General features: G+C 41.8%; 1 long non-coding RNA gene across 1 annotated transcript; it reads left to right on the top strand.

Annotated features, from left to right (window-relative positions):
- The first annotated feature begins 69 nt into the window (after positions 1-69).
- LOC137211943 (uncharacterized) lies at positions 70-23,701 on the top strand. The gene is made up of 3 exons (XR_010937287.1): positions 70-228; positions 691-839; positions 23,399-23,701. It is a non-coding gene; the product is annotated as an uncharacterized lncRNA (long non-coding RNA).
- The last annotated feature ends 830 nt before the right edge of the window (positions 23,702-24,531 follow it).

The raw sequence follows: 24,531 nt of genomic DNA, 5'->3' as shown, positions 1-24,531 counted from the left end.
ACGCTGGGCGCGCGCCGGGGGCGGGGAGGAATGCGGCTGGGCGGGCGCGCGCGGGGGCGCGGGGGGCGGCGCGGAAAGGGGAGCCCCAGCTCCCGAGCCCCAGGCGCGCGTCCTTGGGGACGTCACAGCGCTGGAATCCGAGGAATGCCGGGCTGCAGGAGCTCCTTCTGCAGGCCCGGGGGAAGTCGCGCACTTTTAATGTGGTGGCTTTGGAGAAGGTTTTCAAAGGTGAGGGCCGAGCGGGGAGGACGGGGTGAAACTCTCCGGAGTAAGAGACGTGGGAGTGGGGAAGGCAAAGCGACCACAGCGACCCCGCCTAGCGCCGCTCCTGGCGGGGGCGAAAGCGGGGAGCAGGAAAAATCCCACCTAGATCTCCGCAACCTGCAGAGGCGGGGCAGCGGCGGGAACTTGCCCACCCCGACCAGGAGCAAGGACAGTCCATCTTATTTGGGGGAACCCTCCAAGCAGGATGTCCCCATGCGGCCACCGCACAGGGGAAACAGACCAGGAGAAAGGAAGGTGGCTTCCCCAAATAGGCAATCTTAAAGTTCTCTGTCCAGGACACCTGGAACCTCTGGGTACCGGACCTGGCGTCTTAACAACCCCCAAGCCCCCCGCCGCCTCCCTGAATCGCAAAAGCAGTTAGTGCACGCAGGGAGTTAGACTATGTCGTTTTCCCGGTTCTTTCAGTGCCACAGAATCGCCCCACCCAGCCTGGGTAGGCACTGGGAGGGAACTTCCTTAGCATTTTCCGAGGTGGAGTTAAAGAGACGCAGCTGGTAAGATGGAACAGGCACCGAGCCAGGCCAGGGAACCCGGGTTTTCGGACCTGACCTCTGGTGAGTGTCCCAGTTCCTGAAAGCCTTGACCTCTGTAGCTGTAAGATTAAACGATTTGCCTATTTTTCTGTGGTCCTTTGCATTGCCAAAATGATGTCTTAGGAGTCTGTTGTCTTACTCAAGCCCAGTCCTTTCAACCTTTCTTAGATTGAATAGGGTCCTTGAAGTCATTGCCACTGAGGATGTTGTCTCAAATTCCTTCAGTGTCCCACAACTCAGAAAAATTCCTGGACTCTTGGGGAAGAGCCTCTGGCAGCCATCATGTACAAATTTGTGGTCACAAAACTCTGACTTCTCTGAGCACTTGCTAATCTTCAAAATTATAAAGAAGCGGAGAACTTAAAGGGATGGAAGGAAAAGGCTGAAGGGAATTAAGATCGGTTTCTCCAACTTTCAAGAAATAGCTGGATAGCTTCAATATGGGCTTGCTGGGTTTCCAAAGAAAATTAAGGAGTGCCTTACTGTTCACCAGGAAGCGTGGAAAGCACTTTATGTGCTCTGGTATATTATCCCCATTTCCGAGATGAGGAAAGTGAAGTGTGAAGAAATTACCTGTCTCACCAAGGGTCACAGAGCAAGTAAACTATGATAATGGACCCTAGTCTGTCTGGCCCCAAAATGCAAACTTATAAACCTTTCAAAATTTAACCAAAATAGGGTTAAGATTAAAGATAAGGAAAGACCTACAGGCTCTCAAGGTAGGAGAGATGAGAGGCCTCTTGAGGTCTTCCAGGAAAGGAAGTGGCATTTGTATATTTTTGCTTTAAAGTCACTGTGACACCAAACTCTTGAGCACAGCAAGCTGAGACAGTCGTGGTGTAGATGAAAAAGAACTTGTCTGCAGACACAGTTTTTGTTCTGCCTCTGACTAGCCGTGTGACCCTGAGCAAGACACTTCACCTGTAGGCCTGAGTTTAATATTTAAGTGGAGTGTGACATGGAGGTCAGAGCCTGGTTGAACGAGTTCATCTCTGAGGTCTTTCCCAGTCTGAACTGGGATGAATGTATACTCCTCCAGGCAGATGGCATACCTATGGAAGAAGCTAAGTGATAAAGCCAGGATGTCTTGGGGAAAGGACTGCCTTCAGAATCAAAATGAATGTTGAAAATGTTGCTGAGTGTTCAATGGCAACAAAAAACAAAAACATAGAAAACCATCAGATAAGATTAAGTACTACTCCTGTGGATTCATTTTTATTTTAAATAATTTTACTTCTAAAAATAAATGAACCCATTATTCATTTAAAAGCCCATAAAGTGCATCTGACCAGCCACATTTCTCTTTCTTTGGAATAGATCACAGAAAGGCAATACAAGTAAGACTTTTTTAAATATGAAGTCCCACTTCAAATTTTAAAAGCCTTTCATTCTCTAGATAAATATATAAAAGCTAGTCACGAGCTTCTTTCATAAAAGAAAAAAGCAACCCATTTCCTGGCTGCGTTACACTTGAGTCTTCTCAACATGCATCAGAGTAAACAGGAGATTGATTGATGCCACAGGCCCTGAACACATCACTACACATTTATTTAAAGCTCTGTAATGTTAGGAACTTGTCAGTATTAAATATCCCCCCAAATCTTTCAACTGTTTCTAAGCCCAATTTAAACTACAAATACAGGCCAAATCTCATGGGCTGCCATGACTCCTCCCACCTCCAATGTGTTCCTCACATTAATGTATTAATTTTATACCTTCAAAACCATTGAAAAGCAAAACAAAATAAGTTCCGCAATCAAAGAAAACCGGCAAGTCAGCAGGCTCTCTTATGAAAACTCTGACAATCTCTAGGGGCCTTCTACAAAATGTAAAGCCATGTATAAGTAGAGAGAGAGAGAGAGATTGTTTGTTTTTTGGTCTCACCGTGTGGCATGCGGGATCTCAACCAGGGATCCAACCAGTGCACCCTGCATTGGGAGCGTGGAGTCTTAACCACTGGACCACTGGGGAAGTCTGAGATTGTTTGTTTTTACCCTAAGTCTAATTTCAGTTCCTAAGAGGGTATTTGGCAGTGTACTGTAATGGAAGAAAAGAGAAATCGGAAGCTTTTTCAAAATACGCATCCTCTCTGTAACTCCTGCTCCCCGTGTCTTATTTATCTTATCCCCTTGTTCTAGGGTAAGAGACTTCAGTTGGTATAAATATGTTTCTATATATAATATTTTTAGGCAGTATTTTATTGAGATATAATTCACGCTCAATAAAAATGTACCTACAACTTTACTTTTTCATATGGATACATCCATGTGACCACCACCCAAATCAGGATATAGAAAATGTCCATCACCAGGACTTCCTTGGTGGTCCAGTGGTTGAGAATCCGCCTTCCAATGCGGGGGATGAGGGTTGGATCTCTGGTCAGGGAACTAGGATCCCGCATGCCGCGGGACAGCTGGGCCCGTGGACCACAACTACCGAGCCCACGTGCTCTAGAGCCCACGCACCACAGCTAGAGAGCCTGCACACCACAACTGCTGAGCCTGCACTCTGGAGCCCGCATGCCATGGCTGGAGAGAAGCCTGTTTGCCGCAACAAGGGATCCTGAATGCCGCAACAAAGATCCTGCGTGCTGCAACCAAGACCCAACACAGCCAAATAATTAATTAATTTTAAAAAAGAAAATCTCCATCACCACAAAAATTTCCCTTATGTGACTGTTCAGTCAGTAACACCTCTCTAGGCTAACTTCTACTAACATAGCATAGTTTTGCTGGTTCTCAAACTTCATATAAATAGAATTATATAATGTGTGTGTATGTATATGTGTGTCCATGTCACAATTTGCTTATCCATTCTTCTGTTGATATATTGGGCAAGTATATTTTGAAAATATTTCCCAAGTAATTCTGTTATGCCTGAACCCTCCAATTCAGAACCATTGACTTACAACAAAAGTAATCACAAAATAAGCCTAGATTCTTAACCCCTACAAAAACTATTAAGTAGCAGAGAAAGAAAAACAAGAACACTTAAGAACAACCAACTTGAAGAGTGTTTTAATGGTAGTACACATTCAGAGCTTCTTGTCCATAAAATTTACTGGAAATTGCCTGGAATATGGACTTTGTGTTATCTAGTGACTTTTTGAAGAGCTAACGTGATTATGCAGAGCTCTTGCATACATCCACACACACAGCGCACAATACTATGTAAGTTCAAATAGTCTTTAGTGTGAATGGCATCCCCTGGAGTTGTGCATCATGGTGGCTGTAATATTAGGAGTTCTCGATTTAGAGGTAACTTCATGGAGTCTGCTTTGGAAGAATCATTTCCGACACAGAAGACTGAGTCCTTCCCTCCTGGTTGCATCTTTGAGGACTTTCAGTTTGGGGAAGAAAAGTGACTTTTTTTTTTTTTTTTTTTTTTGGCCTCACCATGCGGCTTGTGGGATCTTAGTTCCCAGACCAGGGATTGAACCCATGCCCTCGGCAGCGAAGGTGCAGTGTTCTAACCATTGGACCACCAGGGAATTCCCCAAAAGTGACTTTCTAAAGCTCAGATTTCCCCACGTTGACTAAAGGCAGGAAGTCACACTCTTCTCAAATATTGATAACATAACAGGAGACTTTTGTGGAGGCATGGATAAGATGAAAGTGCAAACTATCTGTTTGGGTTTGTTCTCCAGCCTCTTTTGGAGGCCCGCCATACCTGCACCCTTTTATGTCCCATACTGTCTCCATTTCCTCATCTTTCCTCATGTCTCAACCCTGCCATTCCTGATATACTGTCATCTCTGGCCACCAAGCCTTCTGGTCACCACATTACCTCTCCACTTCATTTCTCTTTCCTTTATCCATCTCTCAGGAAAAGGCTCCCTGCCTTCCAAAGGGACTGTCCTCTGACCTGAGTCAAAGAAATGAGGGACCCCAGATCCATGGCTGTCAACCTAGGCCACAAATGAATTATTGCCTTGTTACTTCCTTCTGGAAAGAATTCCAAAGATTTTTAGGTTTTGTTTTTTCGAGCTGGGAGGAGGAAGATAAATCTGTCCTCTGGGACACTGTGCCAGCTCCCCTGGCAACTGTGGTTGACCACGTGGGCGATGGTATCAGAGTCATGTACACCAAGCAGATTCACTCTAGGCAGGTCACTAGTTTTTCCAAGGAAAATGTACAAGATGCAGCCAATTGTTTATTAAAAATTCCATACGACAGCAATGTATGTTAATCAAGTATACGCTATAAAGGATAATTCACACACATTATCACTACTTTCAGCAAGATTTAAAAGAAATAAAACCTAGGCACTATTAAGTATCTTACCCACTTCACTGTATTCATTATTCTCTACTAATTTCACCTTGCATCACAAACACACTTTGAATCACATCTTAAAGGTACAAGCTTCCTGGTCATACTCACCGGTCTCCACTTGCTGACTTTCCCCGATGCCCTCGGCCCCAACCTTGTCTTCCAGCTTTCCCAGCCTTGATGGGAACACACAGCTTACTCCCCACACTGTCATGTGCACACACACGTCCAGTCATCACCATATCCTCTGTGGGGCATGCTGCCAATGGAGTGTACCCACCCCTTACTGCTGAAAACCATCCACCATCCATCCAGTGAAGAAGACTTTACCTCCAGAATCTCTTCTGGAGGGCTTCTTCATTTCGATTTAAATCACTTTAAACTTTGTAATGGAATAGAGTCATTAAAAAAAGGGAGGAAAGGAGGGAGGGAGGGAGGGAAGGAGGGAGGGAGGGAGGGAAGGAGGGAGGAAAGAAAGAAAAGAAAGAGAAGAAGGAAAGGAAGAAAGAAGAGAGAAAGGAAGGAAGGAGGGAGGGAGGGAGAGAAGGAGGGAGGAAAGAAAGAAAAGAAAGAGAAGAAAGAAAGAGAGAAAGAAAAGAAGGAAGGAAGGAAGAAAAGAGAGAGAAAGGAAGGAAGGAGGGAGGGGGGGAGGGAGGGAGGGAGGAGGGAAGGCTCTTCATAGTCATTTACATGTGATTGATAAACTCAAAAGCATACTCTAATGTTGGCTGCAACGGATCTGGTACTTAGGGCCAATTGTCTTAGTACAAGTTCCTTATTGTTCAAGCAAAAAAGGAAGATATTGGCAGGATACTGGAACATGTCTTGGAATAACAAGAAAGAAAGAGGGGCGGGACCAGAGAACCTTGAGGGTATTCTGCTTTCCTCCCTTTGGCTGGGGGGATACTATCTTACTCTTTTGCCTGTACCCAGACTTGATAGCTATGTGACCCTGGACAAAGTACTAAAGCTCTCACACCTGAATTTCCTCACCTGTAAAAAGGGGAATGATGAACATAGCTATCTCATGGGGTTGTAGTAAGAAGTAGTAGTAAGATTGTGGTGAGTGAGTCAATAGGTAGGAACCCCTTAGAAGAGTACCTGGTACACATTGAGCTGTCAATATGTTACCTATTAATATTATCATCAACGTCATTCTGTCTCTGCCGACTGGATTTCTCGCCTTCAGAAGGAAAATCCAAATTTGAATCTCAAATCCAAATTCCCAAGAGAAGGAATATGGCTTCAGTTGTGAGTCTAGGGTCTTGAAGAAGGAACAGGCTATTGTGGCTGGGCTCAGCCCTTTGGGTGGGAAGGACAGTTCTCAGAAAGCAGGAGGGGCCAGGGAGTCATCTGAAAGCACAATAATCAAGGAAGGGAGACCAAAGTCAAGTCTCGAAAACCTCTGTTCACCCTCTCTAATTGTCTACACCATCTATGCAAAGGGCCAAACTTGGCTTCTCATGTGTAGGGAAGAAAGTGACCCCCTAGGGAGGCAAGTGACACAGGGCTGAAAGGAAGGGAACCAATATTCATTGAGCACTTGCTATGCTCTAGGAGCAAGGCTAGGTCCTGTATATACACAGTCTGAAGTAATCCTTGTGACAGTGTTTGCGTGTTTTGGACTGAAGTGTGTCCGTCCAAAATTCATATGTTGAAGTCCTGACCCCCCAATATGGCTATCTTTGGTGATAAGGACTTTACGGAGATAATTAGGGTTAAATGAGGTCATAAGGGTGGGACCCTAATCCAATCGGACTGATGTCCTTATAAGTAGAGGAAGAGATTCCAGAGCCCTTTCTCTCCACATGTGCACAGAGGAAAGGCCATGTGAGGACACAGCGAGAAGGAGGCCATCTGCAAGCCAAGGAGAGAGGTCTCTCCAGAATCCAAGCCCAACAGCACCTTAATTTGGACTTCCATGCTCCAGAACTGTGAGAAAATTGATTTCTGTTGTTTAAGTCACACAGTCTGTAGTATTTTGTTATGGCAGCCCTAACAGACTAATACATTGAGGTTAGCGTTTTTGTTGTTTAACAGAGAAATAAAATGAGACCTCAAGACATTAAGTACCAGTATTTAGACGAGTACTTAAGTACCTAAGTACGTGGCAGAACCAAGATTCAAATATGGACCTCTCTAATTCCAAAGTTCATGCTCTTTCTAAACCATCCTGTCGCTACAAAGTTTATTGAGTACCATTATATGTCAGGAATAGGGTTAGGTGGTGGCCAAGCTTGTATGGTTAAAAACAGGGGCAATAAAACCATCAAAAGTGTAGTGTCAAAATTCCCCATTACAGTAGTTGATCAGAGGACAGCTGATGTTAAATTTTACTAATAAGAAGACACATATCCAGGGTACGTGTCTTCAATTATCTTAAAACCTTCTTTTCCCACATTTTTCTGAGTGCACCTAGTAAAAAAGGGGAAGGGAAGCTGCTGCCATGTGATCAGGGAGCAAATCCTTTCAAAGAACTCTAATTCTCACTACTATTTATTTCATTAGCTCCCAAGATTCCCATGAGTTAATGTCCCCACTTTTTAGCTGCATGAAGTCCAAGAAGTGGCAATTTGGGTCCATGGTCCTTCTAGCACACAGGAGGTCGCCTTCGACTGGCATGAGGTCACAGTTTCTGAGAGTGTGGAGTCCTTTCTGTTCATGACATCAAACTCAAGAGGTCAGAAATACCCTACTTTCTAAGAATAGTTACTTATGAATTTCTCCTGAATCCATGAACTGAGCTAAACTGTTCTTCATCCTGATTATATCCCTACCTGGGCCACCTCTTAGGAAGGTACACAGCTATAGCATTTACCATGGCTGGCCAAGGAGCCATCAACTCCTCCAAGGAGCTGCATGAGGGCAGGTCAATAAAAGCCGTAATTATCCCTGTCTAATCGTCTCCAAAATATCTGCCTGTTGCCATTTTGTGTCATGATAGTGGGAATAGGTGCCAGGTTGCTAAAAATAACTGGGATAGGGAAATTCTATGTGGAATCTTAAAATCATTGTTCATAGGGGAATTCCTTGGCAGTCCAGTGGTTAAGACTCTGTGCTTCCACTGCAGGGGGCGCAGGTTGGATCCCTGGTTGGGGCACAAAGATCCTGCATGCTGCGTAGGGCTGCGGCACTGGAGGGGGACAGTTCATAGGAGATAAAGAAAGTGATGGCCAGGCACACAATTATAAAAAATCAAGTCAGGACATTTCTGAGTAAAAAGTCAATAGATTCCCCCTCTTCATTATGTACATTTTTCTGTCTTTTCCCACCAACCTTAGAAGAAAACTATTTGCAGCCACGGTATCTATCTTTACCTTCTTAAAATGATGGTGTTCAGAATAAAGGGGCCAGTCCAGATATGGCTCTCTTCCTGACATTGTCTGTGTTTGCTAATATTTGTAGCTGCCCTAAACCTCTGAAAATATATCCAGCCTGACAAAGCTGGATTTCAACTTTATGGGCCACTGACTCTTCTTCCAGTGTCCTAAATGCCACGTTTAAATAAATAAATGCCACGTTTAAATAAATAAATGCCACGTTTAAATAAAGCCCCAGGGACTTCCCTGGTGGCATAGTGGTTAAGAATCTGCCTGCCAGTGCAAGGGACGCGGGTTCAAGTCCCGGTCTGGGAAGATCCCATATGCCGCAGAGCAACAAAGCCTGTGCGCCACAATTACTGAGCCTGCGCTCTAGAGCCCGTGAGCCACAACTCCTGAGCAGGTGTGCCACAACTACTGAAGCCCACGTGCCTAGAGCCCGTGCTCAGCAACAAGAGAAGCCACTGCAATGAGAAGCCTGCGCACCGCAAAGAAGAGTAGCCCCCGCTCACAGCCACTAGAGAAAGCCCGTGCACAGCAACGAAAACCTAACACAGCCAAAAATAAATAGATAAATTAATTAATTAAAAAAAATAAAGTCCCAGTAAGTGGTAATTCATTAGTTTGTTTTTCCCTCGCCTCTTTGGTTCTGAGCTTATTTTTTAATGTAATTTAAACACCTAGGTGAAATTGTCAATAAATAATAATGCAAACTGTACTACCAGATTTATGGAAGTAAAACTAGATGGACTTCCAGGTGGATTACAAATTCAGAGAGGACTGGAAAATAAAGCAAGAAAAGAGTGCGTTTGTTTCCAACATCGGCTGCTATAGCCAGAACACCCCTCTGAGAGGTATGGGCCATGAAAGGAATCTTCTGCTGTGATTAGCAACAAGGAACAACCTTCTTTGGGGGAGGGAAGGATCAGGTCGTGTTTGGGATGGCTTTCTAAAGAACATGGACGCTCCAGCCTGCAGGGGTGAGATAGGGTTACCCCCAAGTATGGTCAGGGCTATGTAAGTGAATCCAATATCACTAAATCAAAACCTCCCCTAAGACCTGGCTGCTTCCTGGCTGCCTCTTCTAGAATGAGGGGTGACTCAAAGTGTGACTGGCACTGTGACTTCAAACATTTCTGAGTAATTCCCATGGACCTAGACAAGGGCAATTAGAGAACTGGTTTGGAATGACCACTGAGATCGAAAGATACTTCTGGTGGCCAGCAGGAGAAAGGCAAATTGCCTCGGAAGCTCAATTTTGAGGTATCTTCTGTCACAACTAGGAGACAGAGGTACCTTCTGACATTCTAAATCCTAGACACTAGAGCTTACTAATATAGGAGGGTGCATCCTGGGCTTCCCTCTACGATGGGCACCTTTGATGTCATGGAATACACAAAGACAAAAATTTTAAATGGTGAAAGAGAAACTGAATTTTTAGTGATAGAGGAAGACCCAAGTGATCTGGCCACTGTCTGGCTACCTTTCTGATCTAATTTCCAACTACTCTTCACTGTCTCCCTCTGCCCCCGGGATGCATTCTGCTATTCCTTGAACATACATTCCAACTACTCTCCCACCTCAGGACCTTTGCATGTGCTGTTTCCTCTGCCAAGAACTGCCACTCCTCTAGATGTTTCCTGGAAGTTTCCTCACTTCATTCCTTGGATAGATCTTTCGCAGCCATCCTATCAAAATAGAACCTCTTCACATTCCATTCTCTATTCCTTTATCCTGCTCTAGTTTCCTTGGTAGCACATTCACTACTGACATTATATTATCTATTTGTGTTTATTTGTTTATTGCCCCTCCCCGCCCCTCCAGAAGCTCCATTGCAAGTAGAGATTTTTGTCTGTGTTGGTCACCACTGTATTCCACTGCCTAGTGCATAGAAGATCCCCAACAAATATTTTTTGAATGTTTGAATAAATAAAAATTTTATTATTTTTATGTGATTATATGCAGTTATTTTCCTGTGCTCAGAAGTCTACAGGTACTATTTTATTTAATCTTAACAACAACCCTACGAAGTAAGGGTTACACTCTCCCATTTATAGATGAAGAAATTGAAGATTAGAGAGATGAAATAACTTGTCTGTTTTTGTTGTTATTTCTAGGTGGTTTCTGTGTTTGGGAGGTTTTGACGTTGGTTTGCTTTTAAGGACCTCAGTCACAAGGAGACATCCAGACTTATCCCCATTCGGAACACACTCCGTTCCTCACTTTATACACTGCCTCTCTTTTGCTTATTTTATAATTTTTCCCTTTATGCCCTATTCCTAACTTGGTTTTCCTCCTCCAGATTTGCATCTGATATAGTATATCTGAGGCAGTTAATTATAGTTAAGGGTCTATACTCCAGCTAGTTTGACTGGGCTGACCTCCTGGCTTTGCCACTTAATAGCTGTGACATTGGGAAATTTTGAACTTTTGATCTCCCTCCATTTGTTTTTTTTCTTTCTGGGGTCCCTAATACACACACTTTGACACCTGATTCTCCGTGTTTCTTTTCTATTTTCCATTCTTTACCCTTACCCTTTCCTTGCCTCCTGGGGAAACTCCTCAACCTAACCTTCCAGCTCATATTGACTAGGTACCTTCATTATTTAAGCAATCCATTGAATTATTTATTCAATAATTACAGGATATTTTTGAAAAATTAACTTTTTTTCAGTTTTATTGAGGTATAATTGACAAATAAAATTGTAAGATACTTAAAAGTATACGACGTGATGACTTGATATATGTAAACATTGTGACAGGATTTTCCCCATTAAGTTAACACATCTATCATCTCACGTATTTATTTTTGGTTGGGGTGAGAACATTTAAATTGCACCCCTCTTAGCAAATTTCAGTTATACAATACAGTGTTATCAACTATAGTCACCAGTCACACATTAGATCCTCAGACATTATTCATCTTTTAAATGAAAGTTTGTACCCTTTTACTAACCTCTCCCTATTTCCCCCACCCTCGAGCCCCTGGCTACCATGATTCTACACTCTGCTTCTATGAGTTTGACTTTTTTTATTTTTAGATTCCACGTGTAAGTGATACCATCAGTACTGTCTTTCTCTGTCAGGATTCATTCTAATTCTTTTACTCTTCTAGTAAGAACTGCTTATTCTCACTTCATGTTTCCAGTATCTTCTCTCACCCCTTCAAGCATATTTATTATTCTGGTTTTAAATTCTTCTCCTGTTTTCCATGAGTTCTGTTTTCTCTGGTATAGGTTGTTCAGTTTGTTGTTCCTCAAACTTACAGTTCTTGGTATTTGCCCTCTGAGCTCATCCTTGTTCCTCTGGGGCCATTAGCTGCCTTGATTAGCAAAATGCATCTGTGGAGGGGGCAGATGTCTATAACAACTTGTGCTGCTCTAGATGAATTGGTTTGTATGTTTGTTATGTGCATTTGTGGGAGAGGCACGGTACTGTGCTCAGTTGGTCTCCAAAGAACTTCTGAATAATCTTTTCTTGGAGGCAGCCACTCGGTATTATAAGTGGGTGCCCACAGGAGGATAAGAGCCAGGAGATGTATGTATGGAGGGGGCCTTCTCAGGGACTGGTCAGACCAGATACACTCATTGCCATCTGCTCATAACCATCCCCCATCCAAGCCCTGCCTTGTAGTTACCCCACTGCTTCTATGTGCTGAAATCCTGCCTCTACAGTACCCAAAGGAGGGGCACATCTACCTAGGGCAGCACAAGGATGAGGAAAAGACAGAACTAAAACATTTTCCCCCAAACTGAGTCCCTACCTGTGACCCCAGGCCCTACCCACCTCTGGCCAGTTTCCCTGCCAGGAGATCAAGTCAACTTCTATCCACCCCAAGAATTTCTTTCCACAGCTAATTGCTGAGCACAGCTCCAAAGTTCATCTCCTGTGGCATCTCTCCAGGGGAGAGCACTCCATTTGTGTTGCTTTGCTATCTTGCCCTGAGCCAGAAGCCCTGTAGGCTTCCCAAGATCACCAAGCTGTAAGTGATGGAGCTGGGATTCAAACCTTGATCTTTTTGACTCCAGCACTTGTGATTTTAACCCCTATGCTATGCTCAGGGTTTGCTGAAAGGTGATGGGGTCAAATTATCCATCCAACTAAAAAATTATTTCATTCCAAATCTTTCCCACTAAACAGAACCTGGGCTCCTTAGAGAAATGGCAAACTCCAAGTCTGAGGAAAGAAATGTACAAGAAAGGTATCAAAAGAACACTAGGGTTGTAACCAAAGGACTCAGAAACCACGTTGAAGAGACTCTCAGTGGCTACAGATGGACCAATTTTAGCATCAATAAGGGTGATAAAAGCAATTAGTTATACATTTTCAACTGCGTTGAAATCCATAAGTTCATAATGGTACAAAGGGAAAAAAACTAGTTAGTCGTCATTGGAGCCAAGTCCTTATTTTGAAAAATGATAAATGAAGGCATAGAAATAAATCGTTCATCTTGCCTTTCCTAAGAAATTACACCACTGGTAACCAAGCAGTAGATGAGGAGGGATTTTACATTATGGAAATATCCTAGATAACAAGTAAAAGGGATGATAGAATTAGAATATCACCATTTTGCAACCTCTGATAAAGTAATGGATCTAGGCAAGACCTTCAATGGTTGCTAACATCACAAAAAAAGAGATAATCAGACATCAGACTGTCACTATTTTGTTTTGAGAAAGACAACCTGTACCTGATCAGGCCTCTAGATAGATTCAGCCACCAATTTACAAAAAAAAAATACAAGTCAGAGGAACATGTTCAAACAGACCTCAGAGATCAGCATATGAACAATCGGCAAAATGCAGGCTGTGGGAAAGTCTAGAAGAAAACATTTTTTTTAAAACAAATACATTGCAATGGCGGGGGGTGGGGGTGGGAATAGGGGTAATCTATAGATTAAAAGAGACTTAAAAGACATATCAACTCTCACAACACGTAGCCTTATCTGTATGCAGATTCAAATAAACAAAATCTAAAACAAAAAAGCTATGCCATGTATGAGGACTTTTAACACTGATTAGATATTAAGGAATTACTATGAAATACTTTAGATGTGATAACTGATATTGTTTTTATGTTAAAAATAGAGTCCTCTTCTTTTAAATATATATATTTTTTATAGTTGAAATGTTTTATCTGGATTTTGCTTCCAAATAGAACAGGAGCCAGGAAATGGATGGGAGTACAGATAAAGCAAAGATGGCAAGGAGTTGATGACAGCGGAAGCTGACTGATGGATACATGGGAGTTCATTATACTAATTGGTTAATTTTGTATAGGTGTGAAATAATAAAGTTAAAAGCCTAATAATAATAAAAAGTTTAAAAGGAAAAATATATTATAAAAACAATATGTCCTCATTTCAAATAATATTGAAGTACATAATGAAAAGATGGGTTGCCTGTTTTCACTTCCCATTTTCATATTAACATTCCCTGGAGGTAATCACTTTAATTCTATACTGATACAGACCAAGGCTTTATGCTTTATTTTATAGATATATATGTTAAGTGCAACAAAAAGCTGAAGTGAGGCATTAGCTACTACAAAATGCTGTCAGCCATCCTACATTTTGGGTGGGACACACACAAGACTATTTTAAAGTCTGGAATTATATATACCAAACAATATAGAGGAGAAAACTACATTTTCATTTGTAGTAAATTTGAGATTTGAAGGTATCAGAATAAGTTCCAAGGTACCTCCCTTTGGAGAAAACACAATATAAAAATTCCAAACTTAGGAAAAAACTTTGTTTTAGATTGGATGAGAAGGAATCTTCACTTAAAACAAGTAAACAGGGCTTCCCTGGTGGTGCAGTGGTTGAGAGTCCGCCTGCCGATGCAGGGGACACGGGTTCGTTCCCCGGTGCGCGTCCAGAGCCTGTGCTCCACAGCGGGAGAGGCCACAACGGTGAGAGGCCCATGTACCGCAAAACAAACAAACAAACAAACAAACAAACAAAAGTAAACATAAGTATAGCTTAGGGCTCCTTTAGATTGTGAAGTCCACTACTGATTTTGCTTTTTACATTTTATTAAATGTATACATAACTTCTCAAATGCACACACATGTACACACTCCATGATCCATGATCTGGATTTGAAGTCAGGAGAACTGAGTCTATAGGTAACCTGTGTGTAGGGCACCAAAATAACTGGTCAATCCTGTCAATTCAGTTTTTAAAACTATCTGTTTCAGCTAGAAATATTCTATTAAAATAGCTGATAAATTAATCACGGTAGACCTGTCCAGGAAAGAGGAGAAAAGAAAGGTTAGCAAACATGAGAATATAAATAGAGACCAAGTATCATAACTACATGGACCTTATTTAAAAACAGAGAGAGAAACACTTAGCGTGTGCATTGATCTTATTATCTCTTTTCTGACAAGAAGCAGAAAGATGGACTTGTAGGGCCCTTCTGCATGCCGGGTACCACCTACTCCCATCCATCTGCCAAGCCAGCTCCATATGTTCTCTAAAACCAATGTAATCTCTTTATTAGACTTTTTTTTCAATTAAGGAGAGTATCTTTTCCACCCAATTTTTCTGCAGACTCCTTATAAACACTTATATGATTGTATTTGTGTAAAAGTTTAATAAGCCCTTACTGTTTGCTAAGTGTTCATAACACACAATTGAATAAGACATGTTTTGGGGGGAACTTTTTAAACAATCTTCTATATTTAGACTAAAGCAGGTCTTTGTTGTCATCTTTTGATAACTTCCTATACTTAATACAGAATTATGAATCAATACAAGCTTTTTATAAAGAGGAAAGGAGTTTTTTTTTTTAAATAATAGAACTTGGGAAAAATGTTCAATAGCTACTTTCCTTGAAAGAACATTATTACCACATTTTTCTGTATTCTTTAATTTTAAAAGGAATCATTCAAATTAAATGATCCTTGACATAAAACTTCAAAAAATGTTATGACATCATCAAATCATGAAAACAGCATGAAGATTTAGGAAAATAGTCCTTAATAGGAGCACAAAAACACCCTTTCTGGCTAAACTAGCACTTTGCTGTAAGAACTGTAAATGAAGGATATAAAAGGAGTCTGACTTCAAAATTCCTAATGTTTGAAAATCATACAACGGAAGAAAACCATGTTAAAATAAGGAATGAAAAATTTTAGCCTAAATAATAGCTGTTCTGCAAAGTGAGTTACATCTTTATGTGTGTTTTATATCTGACTGAATACACGTTTTTATTGATTTGCAACCAGCAAAGCCATTGGTACCCATTTTAGTGTAGAAAGCAAGGACTCTAGAAGAAACATTCAAGAAAACTCCCTGTATTTGTGGAGGAGTAGTCATTTCTTAACCAAATTCTGTAACCAAGAAAGAAAATATTAATACGTGGCCATATAAAACTATCAATTTCCTCAAAAATGCACAGAAATAAGTGAGTTATAAAAAGTTGGCAGGACAGGGATGCGATTCATGTATGAGATCCTCCACTAGAGCTATTGATGGCCATGCCTGGGCCACTGGAGCACAGGGCACTGGCCTCACTCGATGACCCCTGCTGAGCTCACCGACGTCTTCGCAAGAGTTTGCAAGGGGAGAAAGTGACATTTTCGCTCCTACTAAAATTGAGATCTCATCAGAATAGTTCAGCAGTGCCTCACTTTGGAGAAAACCTAATATAAAAATTCCAAACTTATGAAATAAATATATTGGGGGATTGTTTCTCATTCGAGGTAAATAGCCAAGGCTCTAACCATAAGCTCATTTATATTATGTGCACCAGTATTGATTATACGTCAGAATTCAATATTTACACAAATTAAACACACACACACACACACACACACACACACACACAATGTAGTATTTGGACTTGAGCTCAGACATGAGATTATTACAAGTTGTAACAACTGGCCGTGTGAGTCTACAATTCACTTATAGGCCCTTGTTTCCCAAACTATACAGTAAGGAAAACTGGCCTAAAGCCTCCTTTAACTCTAAAATTGTATGATTCTCTGATTTCTCTAAGATAAATCTTCTACTACGTCGGTGGCATAAGTTCATAGTTCCCTTATATGCCTCTTCCCCAAACTTCTTATTCTGAAAAGTGGTGATTTTGCTAATGCTCTAGGAACTACACAAGTAGTGGACTTCCTGTGGTTCCTATGGCTACTGTACATCTGGGTTTTTCTGGACATGTCAATAAAAAATAAGTTTTTAATTCCCAAATACCAGTACAGAATTCTCCATAGTACTGAGATTTTCTACAGGTAAAATAAAATAACGGTTGTCTTTTCTAAAAATCTCTGGAAAAGTAAGTTAATATGTAAAATTTTCTCAGTTTGCTGTGTTTCTCCAAATAGTCTCTTAAAATTTCCAGGGGCTGCCCCTGCTTGTCTATTAGTGGTGGAGAGCAATATAAAAAGGTAGCAAATTAATGTATATGGAGAAATAGAAGACTACTGATTTTTAGTTCACAAATTTATTTATGCCTATAAACTTATGGCTTTAATTTTCTATTCCTACATAAACTATCATCATTTATTAACTCAACAACTATATCTTGAACTCTTACTACGTGCCAGGCTTTGTGCTGGACACTAGATACAAGTAGATAGAACCAGACAGGCTTTGGCCTCATGAAAGTTACAGCTAGTACAGGTCTAAACATTAAATAAATTGTTATACCAAATATATTTGTAATTACAAATTGTGCTAAATGTAATGAAGGGGGAAGAAGACAATATTCAGAGAGAGAATGAATCTCCTAACTTAGAATTTGGGATACCTGAATCTTCAAAACAATTTATCTTTTATGTAAGTTGTCTCCTATAGATCAGATGTGATCTCTGAGACCAGGCTGAGTGTACTAGTCAGGGGTCTCCAGAGAAGCAAAACCAATAGAAGCTATATATATTATATATATGGAGAGAGAGAGAGAGAGAGATTTATCCTAGGATTGATTCACATGATTATGGAGGCCAAGAAGTCTCACGCTCTGCCATTTGCAAGCTGGAGAACCAAGAAAGCTGGGGGTGTAGTTCAGTCCAATTCCAAGGGCCCAGTAATAGGGGAGCCAGTGGCGTAAGTCCAGGTCAGATCTGAAGGCCTGAGAACCAGGAGAGCAGACATCCAAGGGCAGCTCAGGCAGAAGGAGCAAATCCCCCCTTCCTCTGCCTTTTTGTTCTATTCATGCTCTCAGTGGTTTGGAAAATGCCCCCCCTCCCCGCCCCCCATTGGTGAGAGTGGAGTAACTTTACTCAGTTTATTCATTTAAATGCTAATCTCTTCCAGAAACACCCTCACAGACACAGTCAGAAATAATGTTTTACCAGCTATCCGGGCATCCCTTAGCCCAGTCAAGTCAACATATAAAATTAACCTTCAAATACTATGAAGAAAAAGTGAAAAACAGTATTAAGGGAGAGAGTAACCTAGAACTTGGGATATTTGAATCTTCAAAACAATTCATCTTTTTTAAAAAAAATTTATTTTATTTTATTTTTTTTTGGCCACATTGCACGGCTTGAGGAATCTTAGTTCCTGACCAGGGATCGAACCCCAGACGCACAGCAGTGAAAGCGCCGAGTCCTAACCATTGGACCATCAGGGAATTCCCTAAAACAATTCATCTTATATAAAAAGCAGATGTTACCTCTAAGGTCAGGTTGGGGGATGCAGAACATCCTTCCTTTCTTTACCCCTCTCTTTTCTCTTCCTTCTTCATCCCCAGGTTCCCAGAAACCAACTTCTTTCCTTCCTTCTCTTTCAGAAACAAACAAACAAAAAATTAGGCATCCACGTACATTCAATTATGAAAACCAATACCTAGGAGATCCAGTAATCACCTGGACTTAGCCATGATAGTGGTCACCATGATAAATGGTGAATGGTAAACGAGAACACGTTAAGTAAATACGCAAGCACACCAGACATCAGAACTCACAGAGCAAGGCCATGGTATCAAGCCCTATGTTCATTTTTCTGTCCTAGTTGTGCTTGGCTTCTTGGCAGTATTTCACTGAGTTGACTACTACCTCTTTCCTGAAACACAACACCTCTGGGCACACTCTTACTCTCTCCGCCCTCGCCCCCTTCGAAATTCTCTAGCCACTCTTTCTCTACCCTGTCTCATCTCCTTCTCTCCTTGATTAATCATGTTTATTCATGTGACTTCAAATGCCATTTGTAAGAGACGCCTCCCAAATTTATATCTAATGCTGAAATCTTTCTTCTGAACTCCAGTCAAAACTAAACTCTTAATTCACATTCTTTAATCCTGTTCCTCTAGCAGTCTACCCCATTGGATATAGTAACATCACCATCCACCCAATTGTATGAGGCAGAAACATAGGAGCATCTGTGATGCCCTGACCTCCTACCTTCTTCATTCATTCCATCATATAACCTTGAATCAGCCCACATTTTTCCATCTCCTCTGCCATCACACTGGGCCAGGCTATCACCATTACCCACCCGGACCACTAACCCTCTATGTGTTTGTTGTTCTCCATTCTCTTCTCCACAGGCAGCCATCTTTCTCCAGGTTAAAAACCTTAAATGACCTCCTACAATAGTTTGAAAAATAAGTTCAAGTATTTTACTAAGCGTCTTGTATGATCTGACCTCTGCAAACCTCTCCAACCTTATCTTGGGCCATCTCTCTTTTGCTCACTGTGGCTAAAACATACTGATTTCTTTTTCACACCCTTATTTATCCCAAGCTATTTCCTATCTCTGGGCCTCTGGGTATGCTCTTCCCTCTGAAAGTAACATAATTAAACTCTACTTTTCATATAGTTGGTTCCTTATTCACTGAGGGTCAGTTTACTATCACCTCCTGAGTTCTCTCCTGGTGACTCTCTGTATCAAGGTCCTCCAGAGAAACAGAACCAGTGAGAAGGATAGATAGATGGATAGACAGACAGATAGGTGGAGCTAGGTAAATAGACAGATATTTTATGGGGGGTGGGGCATGGGGGTGGCAAATCTGAAATCTGTAGGTCAGCCCAGCAGGCTGGAAACTCCCAGGCAGGAGCTGGTACTGCAGTCATGGGGCAGAATTTCTTATCTTCCTCAGGGAGATCTCAGTTTTGCTCTTAAGGCCTTTCAACTGATTGGATGAGGCCCAGCCTCATTATGTAGGATTATCTCCTTTATTTAAAGTCAACTGAAAAAATAAAAAATGCAGTCAACTTAATTGTAGATGTTAACCCCATCTGCAGAATACCTCTATAGCAACATCCAGATTAGTATTTGATTGAAAAACTGGAAACTATAGCCTGGCCACGTTGACACATATAGCTAACCAGCACATCCTGCTAGAAGGATTGGACTCTTTTAATCTTTATTTTTATGCGGTTGGCATACATATTTTATTCCCTCACACCAGGTACCTTGATCAGAGCCTAGAATTTTTTCCTCATTACTGCTCAAGGCTGGACTGAGGCACTCTTGATGTGCAATAGAATTTCTGGGCTAGGGAATTTCTTCCACAAATTTCCCTTCATCCATATTTTTCCAGTCTAAAACTTTGCGGGTTAGAGATAATTTGTGTCAAACACTGTCAAAATGTAAACTCTACAAGTGGTAGTAATAATTATCCTGTTATTGGAAATTCTAAGCCGGTCTTAGTAAAGAAAAGGAAAGGGGAAAGTTAAGTTTGTCTATAGCACGGTTTTGAGTAGGACTCACTCTGACTCTCATAGGAAACAACCTTCTCTGACCCTTTTTCCACCTAGTCCCTGCTGTTTACACCTGCTTGAATTTCCTCCTCTCTCTTTACAATGGCTTCCTATGACACTGAACATTCTTTTTTGTACTTAAACCTGATTATTCTAGAATACTTAATGTCTGATGTTCCCCAGATTATCATCCAGATGTGTTATCTAGTATTTGTAAATCCTGAAATTTTCCTTGCAAGAAGATAGGGTTTTTTTTTCTTATAATGATTTGTAACAGGGTATATACAGTACATATTCTTATACAACAATAGGATGAGTACACATTGTAAAATGACAGAGGAAAATATTAGGGAGAGGCAGCACCTCAATCACTTTCCAGTATAGGCAATAATTAATAATCATGTCCTATTGAAAACAATGCAAAATTCCCCCCTTCCCAAAGAATGGGAGAGAGAGTAAAAACACAGAAGTTCACTAACTGTAGTCAAATGACTTTAGCCATAATTACGCTAAGGTTCCCAAACTTGGCAAAATCTAGGGTATTGACAAATTGGAAACAGATCAAGACCAGAAATAATTTTCAAATTAAAACTCTCATCAATATTAAAGTGATACTCACCTGTAATCTTTGCATAATTAAGTGATGAAGAGGAGGCTAGCTGGGTTGTGAACCACGTAGGCAACTTACTTTGCCTTTTTTTCCTCAGAATGATCTTCCACCCAACTGACAGTACCCTGGGGGAGGGGGAAGGCAGGAATGGGGACAGGATATTGTCTTCAACTTAGTCTACCTTGTAGAAGTACCAGTAGAAGGGAACAGAGGTTGAAATTAATGAGGTGGAAATGAGATTCTGAATTATCAGTGCATTTCAATGATCTCTGCTCACCCTTGCAGGTTGACTGCACTCAATTTCCTTTAGGTTTCCCTAGGTAGGGAAGTTTAGACTCATGAGAAAGAATTATTTCTCTCTCATAGAATCTCTATTCCCTGTATCCACCTTTATTACTTTTAAGGGAGATCTAAAAACTTAGGGAGACCCAAGTAGAAAAATATTTCTACTTTTTGCTTCATCTAAAAAATCTTTTTATTTTATTTTTAATTTTTGGCTGTGTTGGGTCTTCATTGCTGCATGCGGGCTTCTCATTGTGGTGGCTTCTCTTGTTGCGGAGCACCGGTTCTAGGCACGCGGGCTTCAGTAGTTGTGGCGCACGGGCTTAGTTGCTCTGCGGCATGTGGGATCCTCCCGGACCAGGGATTGAACCTGTGTCCCCTGCACTGGCAGGCAGATTCTTAACCACTGCGCCACCAGGGAAGTCTCTAAAAAGTCTTTAAGGGACTTCCCTGGCGGTCCAATGGTTAGGACACCGTGCTTCCACTGCAGGGAGCACGGGTTCGATCCCTGTTGAGGAACTAAGGTCCAATATGCCATGTGGCACGGCCCAAAAAAAAAAAAGTCTTTAAGACATTTTTGTAAATAGAGAGAGGGTTTTCTGTAGTATCTTTGGACCATATCTCTGAAAAGTCCCTCTAGGTTACTTCTCTGCATATGCTCCCAGAGTAGAGTAGAGTAATGTAAGTAGCATAATATATCCTCCACATACTCACTTTTTCTTCAGTTCCTCTCCTCCTTGCTGGAGAAACAGCTTCCATTCTTTCAGAATGCTTTTAAATTCTAATGTCAGAGAACTTTTGCAAAAACCAAATATGCACTTGGGTTGATTGCAGTGGATTAAGCTGAAATAATATCATGCCTGGATGCAACAGCAGTGAAAAGTCAGTTATGTTCCACCTCTGTGGAGATAGTAAACAATGATAAAAGTCAGGCAGGGAGATCATAAAGTTATTTATTTATTTATTTTTATTATTATTATTTTTTTTTGCGGTACGCGGGCCTCTCACTGTTGCGGCCTCTCCCGTGTGGAGCACAGGTCTCCGGATGCACAGGCTCAGCGGCCATGGCTCACGGGCCCAGCCGCTCCGCGGCATGTGGGGTCTTCCCGGACTGGGGCACGAACCCGTGTCCTCTGCATCGGTAGGAGGACTCTCAACCACGGCGCCACCAGGGAAGCCCCTATTTATTTTTTTAAGAAAAGAAAGAAAAGTGCAGCCAGGAAAGAAAGGGAAGGGCTTTTGTCCCTAGTTGACTAGCTAGCTCAAAGAATCTACCAGAAGTAGTGAAAACTGCAGCAGCTTCATGATGGCTTAGAGGAACGAGAGCACCCTTGCGTTGAAGCTCTTTATAGGTAAGGCTGTTCTGAGATGGACCTGGAAGGAGGCGAAAGATTGGGTTAAAGAGGTGGGGAGAGAGAATTCCAAGCAGAGTTTGAAAGGGGGCACAAAGGTCGGAATGAGCACAGTGGTAGCCATTGGGGGGTGTTGAGGAAGGTTGTTTGTTTTACCCAAGGGAGGGGCTGCCTCAGAGGAATAGGACACCAGCGTTTTCTCCTCTGAAGGAGGGTCGGGGACACGCCTGAGCATGACTGCCTAGTGGCCTGCGCTGCTTCTGTCTGGCAGAAAGCCTTCATTAAGAGCTTTTGAACTGCCAAGGAAATTAGTCCCCAATTCAGCTGAGTTAAAAATTCAGCTCTCGCCCACCCCACCACCAACCCTTCAAGATCCTGTCCTTTGGCCATAAGACCTTTAAAATTGCTGCAGTAATGGGGCAGAGAAGAAAAGGTTAATGGTTTTCCCTAAGCAATTAATTTGGGCATGATATTTGAATAATGAGTGTTCTAGTATTCTCTTTATTTTTCACTAAAAATTCAAAGCAGACTCATAACTATTCCATACAAGGACAAGTTCTGGAATTCTCTCTCCCCCTGTATCTCTCTCTCCTTTTCTCTTTGTTACACACACACACACACTCACACACACACTCACTGCCAGAGTTACAATCTCTCTCCCTCACTCAGAGTTTCCATAGGTTCTGACCTGGGGCCCGTTTACTAACACTGCACTTGTTGGTGAAGGCAGTAGAGGAAATCTTGACGTTTGACTTTCAACTCATAGTAAACATTGGACTGTGTATACATGTTGCATAGGAAAGCACAGAATTACACCATTTGAAAAAAAATCTGCCATTTCCCCCAGAAGAAAAAAAATCATGTTGCCCCAAGAATCTTGTATTGTTCTTCTCTTCTTTTTTTTCCCCTCTTAATTCCTGAAACCTACCAAGAAGATCCCAGAGAATGATTACAGTTTTCCAAGTTTGGTTCTTAGTTGTTCTGAAACACTCCTCTATGGGATCTACATGGGTGTGTGGATCTCTATTAGTTAGGCCTTTGCCCAAATGCCTAACTCAGTCTGTTCTCCTCCTGTTATCTTCAGGTGAAACCCAAGTCTCCAGCAGGAACTTAAAAACAACAACAACAACAAAAACACCTGGTCTGGCACCCAGAACCCTGAGGGCTGAAAGCCAGAGTGGATTGTCCTATAAGAATCAAACCATTCACCGTCTGGCCTTCAGGTTCGGTCTGCCAGCCAGGAGGGAACAGGAAGCTTGTCTCTGAGTCCAGGACTATGGAATGCAAACCCCCAAGCAGTTATTTGCTGTGGTTTTAAGCTTTGTCCTGGAAGGTAAGAACAATGTGAACTCTCTTCTAAGTAGCATTCTAGTCAATAAATACCAAACTCGCACCTAAAGTCTTTGAACCAACTCCAGTATGCACCCTTTACACACTATTTTAACACCATATTAGTTTTTAAAGCCGATCTAATATGGGTACTAGTGTACAGAGGGCCCAGATCGCCTGGCTCATTAGGTTGCTATTTAAGACTGAGGGAGATCAAATACCCTCCCTAAAAATCCTTAGTAGGCATTTCAATGCTTTATGTAAACCTCAGCCAGCTCCTGGACATTTCTCATGGGTCACACCTGATTTATAGTTTACAGTTTTGTCTAGGGGAAGGGGGCAGCTTGAGAGAAAGGGTCTGAGTTTACTGCAGCTATTACACATGTGCATTTAGACCAGACACTTGCTGGCAATCCAATGTAATAGCTCATTTCCAAATCCTTTCTTGGAAAAAGAATTCAGATTACATAATCATGAAAAACAAACCTGTTGCCACTCAGCATGAACTAACATGTTACAGTATTTTATGGCGGAGGGTTATTAAGCCAGCACCCAGTTTCATGCACCAAGGAGAACACTGGGAAAATGAAAATCTGCCAGTTTTGTTCAAGTTATGTCACTTAGTGGTAATGACATAGGCAGTTCACCTTTCTTGTTAGATCACATTACCTTGGGACTTGGGGTAGATTAAGTAGGTGCTCCTTTACTGCTGATTAGGGCCGTTTGATTGTTAGCAACCTAGAAGCCTATTAGAGCAACTCGTTAGATCAGCTCTTCTTAGTAGGAAGACCACCTTGGATGTCCCTAGGCATCCTCAAGTTTCCCATCACATAAATTCTCCCCTGTGTAGCCTTCCCTGACTGCACCCCAGGGTAACAGAACTAATGA

The sequence above is a fragment of the Pseudorca crassidens genome, chromosome 2 (assembly GCF_039906515.1).
Source record: "Pseudorca crassidens isolate mPseCra1 chromosome 2, mPseCra1.hap1, whole genome shotgun sequence".
Lineage (NCBI taxonomy): Eukaryota > Metazoa > Chordata > Mammalia > Artiodactyla > Delphinidae > Pseudorca > Pseudorca crassidens.
The sequence above is the reverse complement of the archived record's forward strand: the minus strand, read 5'-3'. Positions and strand labels throughout refer to the sequence as shown.